Raw genomic sequence first — 9,223 nt, 5'->3', positions numbered from 1 at the left:
GTCTCTGAAGTTTTGGCAACAACCCATCTCCTGTATGTTTATAACCTTGCTATTTTTGTGTATTGCTAGATATTTTTCCTGAAAAAAGTAAAATAAGGAAAAAACAGAAATTCATTGATTTCTTTCAGCAAAGGCTGAGCTATTTTTATGTAGCTTTTAAGGTCTTTTGCTAAATGTTGTTAGTAAAATTACAGCTACTTAAACACTTCTTAAATAAATAAAAGGCTATGAAAAAAAATGTTAATGGTGTTCCGCAACTTGAAACAATATCAAGGCAGAATCTTGAGTTGTTTACCAGTCCTTTAGGATCACAGCAGCATTTGAATTGTTAGCAGCCATCTCTAAACAACTTCCTGTGAAGAAAGCTTTATTTTTTCTGAAGATAAAGACAAAAATAAAGGTTTTCTTTTTTTTTTTTTTTTTTAAATCCAAAAACTTGACCAGGAAGTTAATCAGGAATGCCTGGCCTAAATATGTTTCTTGTCATTACTGCTAAATGATGCACTAATGAGTGTTGGTTAGCTAACTCACTCTAAATTCCTAGAGATGATCAAATAAGCAGATGCTTTAGGCCCAGATGAGCATCCAAGGTGGTTCATGCTTCATAAATAAGTTCATATGAAAAGAATAGTGGCTTATTTTGGCTGAATTTTGTATCACAGTTTTCCACCTAGTGTTTTCAGTAGAAAACCAACTGAAGTGCCTGTGCATGTTCTAGCAGCTGCCATAGGAAAATGAATTATTTAAATGGCAAAGATCTCTCCTTACTTCACAAGTGTTATATCATTTTCACACTGCTTTTAATTTTTTTAACTTTTTCTAAGTACTGAAAAATTATACACAATCAGTCACCCTTTCCTGTACTTCAAAAATCTTGGGTTTACCTCTGACAGGACTAGCTTTAGTATTTAAAAAAAACAGACAAAAACCAACAACCAACCAAAAAAAAATCAGGTATAGCTTAAACATACAGCTGGCCATAAATCCAGAGCAACTTTGTACCTGATTATTACTCTCACTTGTACCATTACTGTTCTTAGACTGACAGCTATATTTTTTTCTGAATACATTATTCTTTCTTCCCCTTCCTATTTTCTTGTGGTTGGCACTGTCAAAAAATTGTAGCAAATCAATGCTGAAGCTTGTCAAGCACAAAGTGGATACTGCCACATAAAGACAGCGGCTTAGTTTCAGTTATTCCTAGTCTGTCTTGCCTCCTGCCAAAGAATCCAGCTCCAGGAACAACTGGATGTGCACGTACAGTATCTCCAAGCCATTCATCACATGTCAGGGCTAAGGTACATAAAATGATTCAGCATCACCAGAAGCCAGTAAATGATGTAAAAACAAGCCAGGCTGGTTAGAAACCAGTCAGGTGGTGATCCTCCACTCAAGCTCTGATTTAATTTCTTCTTGGCCTGGCTTAAACTTGATGGATGAGTAACTTCTCCCATCTGTGGAGGGAGCAACGTGGCCTGGCTTAACAAGGAGCCATTGTCTGGTTTAGTGCCGACACAGTACGGGAACAATCTCTTCTGTAAATGAAGATGTTCAAGCAACAGTCAGAAAGTCACTGGGTGGTAGATTATGGGCTACAGAATTTGTCTGTATGTGCAAGAGCAGAGAGAGTTTATGGCAAAGAGCAGAAGTGAACACTGCCATGACAAATCAGATGGAGTTGGTAAACTCTTCGCACCCTACAGACAACCAGAGCCAAACACAGCTCTCTTGCTTGGTATATCACTTTATGCTTCAAATACATACCTGAGAGGCCTCTGTGGTTAAAATAAGTAGGAGAAAGATGTAAAGTGGAGCTCAGCCACTTCGGTTTGGTTCAGCTTCAAAAAACCTGGGTCGATCAAGTTATGCATATGTGAAAGTTGTTACAGGTGCATTCACATTATTTTTATATCAGAAATAGTGTGGCCAGCAGGACCAGGGCAGCAATTATCACCCTGTACTCAGCACTGGTGAGGCCTCACCTTGTTCAGTTCAGGGCCCCCCACACCAAGAAGGATAGTGAGGTGTGTCCAGAGGAGGCCAACAGAGCTGGTGAGGATCTGGAGCACATTCCTCTTGTTATAAATGCCAATCACTTGGTTTTTAAAATTTTAAAAGTTTAATAATAATAAAATGGTTATAAAAATAGTAATACAATTAGAGTAATGAAAATTTAGACTTAGGACAATTACAAGACAATAAAAAGCAAAGAATTACGGACGTCCGGATGCTCTCGGGCACTTAAGCCCAATAAGCATGCCTTGTGAACAAAGGAATAATCTTTAAAAGCAGTAGCCTGTTGCATATTCATACATCTCATACATGATGCATAAATTCCTTGCAAATTAAGAACTTTTCTGGTTTTTGCCAACTTCTTCCCCTTAATGCTGGTGGTTCCATAAAGACGGAGAGAAGGTGGGAGAATGTTTGTCTTTTCCGATAAGGAGGCAGTAATTCTTTATGGGCCCCCATCATTGTCATCTCTGTGTGAAGAGTTTCTTCATTATCTCATCTCTTGCTTGAGTTAGTAAAAAAAACCCCCACATACACAGGTTCTATTTTAACTACAAAACTACATATACCATACTATTAAAATGTTAATACAGCACTTCTAATCAATATAGCATAATACATATAGTATTCAATTTAATATTTGCGAAAAGCCAATCATAAAATATGCATTTTTCACACTCTTGAGGAGTGGCTGAGGGAACTGCAGGTGTTTATGTTTCTCAAGGAGAAAAGGAGGCTCAGGGGAGACCTTATCACTTTCCACAACCACCTGAAAGGAGGCTGTAGCCAGATGAGGGTTGGCGTCTTCTCACATGCATCTAGGGACCAGACAACAGGACACAGGTGTAAGATACACCAGGGGACGTATAGTTTGGACATCATAAAGAATTTTTTCACAGGAGTGATTAGACACTGGAACGGGCTGCCTAGAGAAGTAGTGGAGTCACTGTCCCTGGGGGTGTTTAAGGAAAGACTGGATGTGGCACTTAATGCCATGGTCTAGTTAACATGGTGGTGGTGTTAAGGCAGAAGTTAAACTCGATGATCTCTGAGGTCTTTTCCAACCTAATGGATCGTGTAACTCTTTGAAGCAGAAGTGAGGAGGCTGGGGGAACGCGGGGCTGGCAGGGGATTTTGAAACGCCAAAGGAAAGGGTCTGTGGAAGGAGAGAGGGCTGTGGCGAGGAAGCACGGAAGCACACGCGAGGAGCCGAGGCCCAGAAGTGTGTCCGTGAGGGAGCGCAGCTGCGGGGGCCATGACGGGAGCTCCAGGGACGAGCGCGGAGCGGCCCCTGCTGCCGCGGCTCCGGGGCGGCCGCGCCATCGCTGATCCATCGCTGCTCCATCGCTGCTCCCCGGCGGGCCGGGGGCCGGGCCCCGGGGGTTTGGGTGCTCTTTGGGGGAGCCGAGCTCCGGGGGGCTGTGGGTGCAGGTTTGGGGGGGTCAGGACCAGGCGCTAGGGGTTGTGGGTGCAGGTCTGGGGGGGTCGTACATCATCATGTTCCCTGCCTGCGATATAAGCTTCATGCTGCGTGTCGAGTCACGTGAGCCGCGGTGCGTTCATTTTTCGAAGAGTTAAGTGTTTTAAGGCTGGTAAAAGTAATGTGTTAATTATAGGGGAGTGCATTTGGTGAGGTAATAAATCAGAAAAGTACAGATCTGCTTTATTTTCACTTGACTCTCTCACCTCCGAGAAGCCATACGCCTTCTGAAAAGATGTATGTGTGCATATATACATATTTATATGACAGGATGTGTGTGTGCATGTATATACATATGCTCACACACATATGTGTAAGATTTGACTATAAAACTCTGTTTCATTCAAGCATATAACATTTTTTCCTTTATTAAACGTTTCCTGAGCCAGTCTTTACATACGCATGCCCTGAAAATTGGAAGGAACAAGGGTTTTCCTTGTTGATTTTGGAACAGTTGATCCAATAAAAGTAGCGCTTTTTTTCTTTTTTCCTAGAAACACGCATTTGGTTTCTTTTAAGTAACTTGGTCTTTTGGAGAGTTTCTTGTATGAAACCAGCTAAATAACAAAGACTCATGTTATAAAAGGATGAATAGGATTATTCTGGCAGTGCCCATGCTGAAAGACGGGTCCCATGATTGCAGCTGTGGGCTGCAGTCAGTTTTTGGTGAGTAGAAAGAACGACTCAGCAAGAAACAACGAATTTATAATCAAACGTAGTTGTGTTGTGAGGTTTTTTTTGTAAGTTTAGAGTGTTTATCTTCAAGTTTCAAAGTGTTTTTTTTCAAGTGGGGAATTAGCTCAAATGGTAGAGCGCTCGCTTAGCATGCGAGAGGTAGCGGGATCGATGCCCGCATTCTCCAATGTTTTTTCAGTATTGATGTCGTTAAAAACCACACGGCAGCATTTAAAATTATTTTCCTATTTACGCGTAATTTTTCTTGTATAATGAATGGTGTACAGAAACGTGAAAGAATTTTAAATGGAAAAAAAAGCATATTGATTTAAGTATTTCATTTTTTCATTTTGAAATCAGATGTTTGTTCTTTTGCATAGAGGAAGTAAAAAAATACCTTTGCGTGAAATAATCAAATTTACTGACATCTTAATGCAATAAAAAATTACATGTAAAATGCATTGAGAAAAGGAAATGAGGAATTTTTTGACTGGTCCTTAAGTATTTGTTTAATGATTTTATTCATTAGTTTACATCTGATATTATAGTTTAGTGTGTTGTGAACAAAATTTTGTATTCATGCTTTGAGTAAGACTCATTGTTTCTGCTCTGTTTTGGTTGTATAGGCTGTTTATTAGAAAGAGCGGGCTAGATCATTCTATAGTTCTTTTGCAGCTGCTAGCAAGATTGTGCCTTTTGCTTGTGAATTTTCACATCTCTGAAGTACAATGCCTTCATGAGGGTTGGGTTTTTGGTTGGGTTTTTTTAATAGTTTTTTGTTTTAATTCTGATTTTATTTTCTTACTGGCTCGTTCAGATATTTAACTGCTTATACTTCTAATTTGAGATAGCATGAGGAAATGAGCAGAATGTGCTTCTTACACATACAATGAATTTGTGCAACTAGGAACTTGGGAGTGCACATATTAAACAGAAACGGGAAACAAAAGTTATTAATTAGGCTCCATGTTAAGGGAGGGGAAGAAACTCTGCTGCATGGATTTACAAGTAGCACCTGTGAAGAAAGTAAGGGAGATCTTCTGTGACCATGACAAGAAAGGAATTAACTTCTAGATGGAATGGGATAGAAATTACATTTGCTTATTTCCCTTGTATTTTCCAAGTACTGGAGAGAAAAGAGGAATTGTGACTTTAAGGCTGCTTGATGCCTCTTAAAATGAAGTCTAATGGAGAGAAAAGTATTGTATTGAGACCCTTTTGGGACTCAGGTAATAATTTAAATGTCTGTTTGCTTGGAATGAGACTCTCTAGTAGTCTTCTGTGTGATTATTATTGTTTCTGTGTTTTCTGTGTTTCTGTTACTGCCTAATACCTGATGCTTTCTGTGCTTTTAAAGGAAATGAGTTATATTGCTCTTCTTGGCTGATCAAATGCAAGTTGTGCACTGATGGAATGAGGGAATTTGGTGGGGCTCTGTTCTGGTGGAGTTTGCAACCACTTGAACAAGCTGAAAGCTCTCGGAACTAATGACTTTTATTACATTTGTGCCCAGCTTCCTACATTGGGGGACTTCTGTCTATTTGGGCTTGTAAACACTGGAAAAGCTTACTTCTAATTCTTTTGGTGTAAATATGAGTAGAAGTAACAAATTTTTGCTCATCCCATTTGGTGTTTTATGTCTTTATTTTTTAGGTAAACTATCCTATGAAAAATTTACAGGATTGAGAGACACAAGGGTCCTGGCTCTCAAAAAAACTACTACCTGTGTAAGTATATTACTTCTTAGTGGGTAAGTAGTTCCCAGAGCCCCATGTCAAAGGAGTAACCACTCTGGGTGTGTCTGTGCTTTCTACGTCAGAAGTTGCATAGAGATATTCTGTGTAAAGAACACTCAGGGAATTCAGTTTTATTTGATTTTTATTATTCTTATTACTCTTACCACTCATACTTTTCACTACAGTCCTCTGTAATGTCATGCTTAAATCAGTTCACAAGGTAGTTATTAATTCTGAAGAATAAGTTGTTTGTACTAAACTTGCTGGAAGATATTGCTATGTCTTTGTTTGTTGTAGTCTGCAAATAGGAAATAATTATTCCTTAGTTGTCTTTTATCAATACCTTGTTCCATATATTACTTAGAAAATCTTTCAGGCTGAGATGGAGCTTGGAGACCATAATATGGCAACTCTGGAGACAGTGTTCTACAACATGAGGGCCATCTGTAGAATCTGCACTCAAAAATCTCAACTCTGTGAAACTCTTCTTTTAAATAAAATTATTTCACAACATGATCATATAGAACATTCGTTTTCTGAGCTGAGTACACTGCAGTTCTGATTTTTCTCTTGATGGGTACTGTGTGATATTTGATAATAAAGTTTATTAAAGTTTTTTTCTGAAATGACTACCAATACCCTATTTTGACCAAGTTGTAAGCAGAAGTTGTATTTTGAACTCTTTTTGAAGAGAGTGAGAGGTGAGTTTACTACCATGTGTAAGCACGTAGAATCCTAGAACCATAGAATGGTTTGTGTTGGACAGGACCTTAAAGATCATCTTGTTCCAGCCCTTCTGCCATGGGCAGGGACACATTCTTCAGAAAGAGGTTGCTCTGAGCACCATCCAACCTAGCTTTTAACACTTACAGCTTCTCTGGGCAATCTGTTCCACTGCCTCACCACTCTCACAGTAAAGCATTTCTTACTAATATCTAACCTAAACCGACGCTGTCTCAGTTTAAGGCTGTACCCCTCGTGCTATCACTGCATACCTGTCACCCTGATTTTTTTAAGATTTTCTAAAGCCTTCTGAGTTTACATTCTTGTAGAAAACTTTCTCACACAACTTTCTGTAAACAACCTATTGTTTTGCATTCTTTCATAGAGGCTGAGAAATTTAATGTACTAGTATTTTGTCCAGTGTTGTTGGAGAGTTTCACCCTCCAATCCACTAACACCTTTTGAGAACTATAAATGATTGGAGTCAAAAGAAATAAATTAGTCTCTTCATCATAACCATAACTGTAGTGCATCATTTTTCCTTGTGTCCTCTAGTAACACATACCCTTGTGAAAAGTCACTCTCCAGCTTTCTTCTAGGCCCTCTGGTGCTCAGAAGCTACTTTTGCTGGGGCTACCTCTCCTGTAGGCTGAACAACCCCAACTCAGCCTGTTTGAAAGGAAAGGAAGTTACACCTTTAAAATGTGTTCAGCTTCCACTTGTAAGGTATTTTTCCTCTCAAATTCAATGTTGAAAAAAAATTACATTTTTCCCAGTAAACTTTGCCCAATATATGAAGAGTGAAATAAAACAGGTTTTAGAATCATTCAGCAGAGGTTTCCTCACCTAGGCCAGCAACCTTAACGTCTTTTTTCCATTTTTGGCCCACATTTTATTTCCTGTGGTTGCAATTAGTATTGCAGCAATTTGTTGCTGCTAAATCTAAGCCTTGACATCTAGTGGATGGATCTGAATGCAGACGGACTGTGGAGTCTGCTGTGTGCTTTCAGAAACTCATGGGATACAAGTGGGCTTTGGTTTGGTGAGCCTATGGCTCTATTCCTGTCATGTCTCAAGACTTGCAGGTGTGCTGTTCATTGTTAGCACAGAATCACCTAAAAAAGAAGGATTAATCTTTAAAAAAACGAAATGCTCAGGCATTGGGTGGCCATTGGGCTTCTTTCTGACCTTGGAGCTGAGCAGGTTTTATCTTAATGCAAGTAGGAGCACACCCTGGTTACATGATGGATGGACAGCAGTGGACAAGGCTTGTGTAGTGGTCTCTAATAGCCCTCCTGCACCTGCTTTTGATTCCAAAAAACAGGAGAAGGACAACTCTCTACTCTCTTTTTTTTGGTTTTTTTTTTTTTTTTTTCCTGTTTAAGGCCACATTATCTTCTACAGTGATGTTATAATAGGGGAGAACTTTTCAAAATATTCTGACTTTTTTTTCAGTATTGTTACTACTTCCACAAAAATACTGAAATAGGCTACACAAGAGAATTCCTACAACCAGCTTGTTTTGACAACAGAAAGCTCCACAGATCATTGAAATGCAGCTTAAGGAACAGTTTCACTGTACTGGAAAAGCTTACTTCTAATTCTTTTGGTGTAAATATTGAAACTCCTTCTTATTTCTGTTGTTACAAAAATGTGCCCAAAAGTAGTAACTTGATAAAAGAAAATAGAAATCAATGGAAGGACTAAAAACTATAGTAGATTTATCATTTTTATGTATGCAGAGAGAGCAAAACCAGTATTGGATTAAAATGAACAAAGAATAAATGCAGGGAGGCAGCGCATTTTATGTGTGAGCGTGGGGATGGTGCTGTGCAGGGCCAGGAGTTTGGCTCCGTGGTCCTTGTGGGTCCCTTCCAACTCAACACATTCTGTGATTTGAGTCCTCGCTGAGGAAGAGGTTTCAGGTTAGCTGGAAGAAAAACATCTTGCATCGTTGCTCTTTCTGATCTCTACCAGAAGTCTGTGAATGAGTTTTCCTCTCTCTTTATAAGCTGTAAAGGAAAAAACCAGCATTATTTATAAAATTGGATGTCAAGAATGGCATGTGTGTGTTACTGGTTAGCAAGGTGCATGTGACAGGTTTTTTTGTTAGAGACTGCTGCTAGCAGCAGCCCTGTGCTCAGGCTGCAGGTCCTCCTGGGAATCCCTCATTGCAGTGACCCTGGCACACATTTTGGGATGTGTCCCCTTTCAGGTGTGTTCCCCTTACGTCTACATGAATGCCAGCAGGGCCCTTTCGGATTGTTCCTGAGCCCGCTGCCCTTCACCAGCACTCAGCCAGGAGAGCTGCCTTCTCCCCCCTGCCAATGGGTCCCCAGCACGCTGCGGGCTGTGGTTCCTAGGTAGGATGTGCAAGGTGCTGCGCAGCAGCCGCCTTCAGCTGAGCTCGGCATTGGCTCCCGGGCAAGGGCCTGGAACTTCAGTTTTGTAACTGACTTCTGCAGGCGAAGAAACATTTGGCATCATGGCTAGACATTTGTGGAATTAATTTTCCACAGTTCTTATGCTACTGAATATCAGATATTTCAGCTTTTGAAACTGTCACATCATTCTGAGAGCTACTTCTAATTAGCAC

General features: G+C 40.0%; 1 long non-coding RNA gene and 1 other non-coding gene across 2 annotated transcripts; both read left to right on the top strand.

Moving 5' to 3' along the window:
• The first annotated feature begins 3,477 nt into the window (after nucleotides 1-3,477).
• LOC137473371 (uncharacterized) lies at nucleotides 3,478-6,417 on the top strand. Its single transcript, XR_010998738.1, has 3 exons — nucleotides 3,478-3,566; nucleotides 5,822-5,918; nucleotides 6,281-6,417. It is a non-coding gene; the product is annotated as an uncharacterized lncRNA (long non-coding RNA).
• On the top strand, nucleotides 4,283-4,355 carry TRNAA-AGC (transfer RNA alanine (anticodon AGC)). Its single transcript has one exon. It is a non-coding gene; the product is annotated as a tRNA-Ala (tRNA).
• Nucleotides 6,418-9,223: the final 2,806 nt, after the last annotated feature.

The sequence above is a fragment of the Anomalospiza imberbis genome, chromosome 1, assembly GCF_031753505.1.
Source record: "Anomalospiza imberbis isolate Cuckoo-Finch-1a 21T00152 chromosome 1, ASM3175350v1, whole genome shotgun sequence".
Classification (NCBI taxonomy): domain Eukaryota; kingdom Metazoa; phylum Chordata; class Aves; order Passeriformes; family Viduidae; genus Anomalospiza; species Anomalospiza imberbis.
The sequence above is the reverse complement of the archived record's forward strand: the minus strand, read 5'-3'. Positions and strand labels throughout refer to the sequence as shown.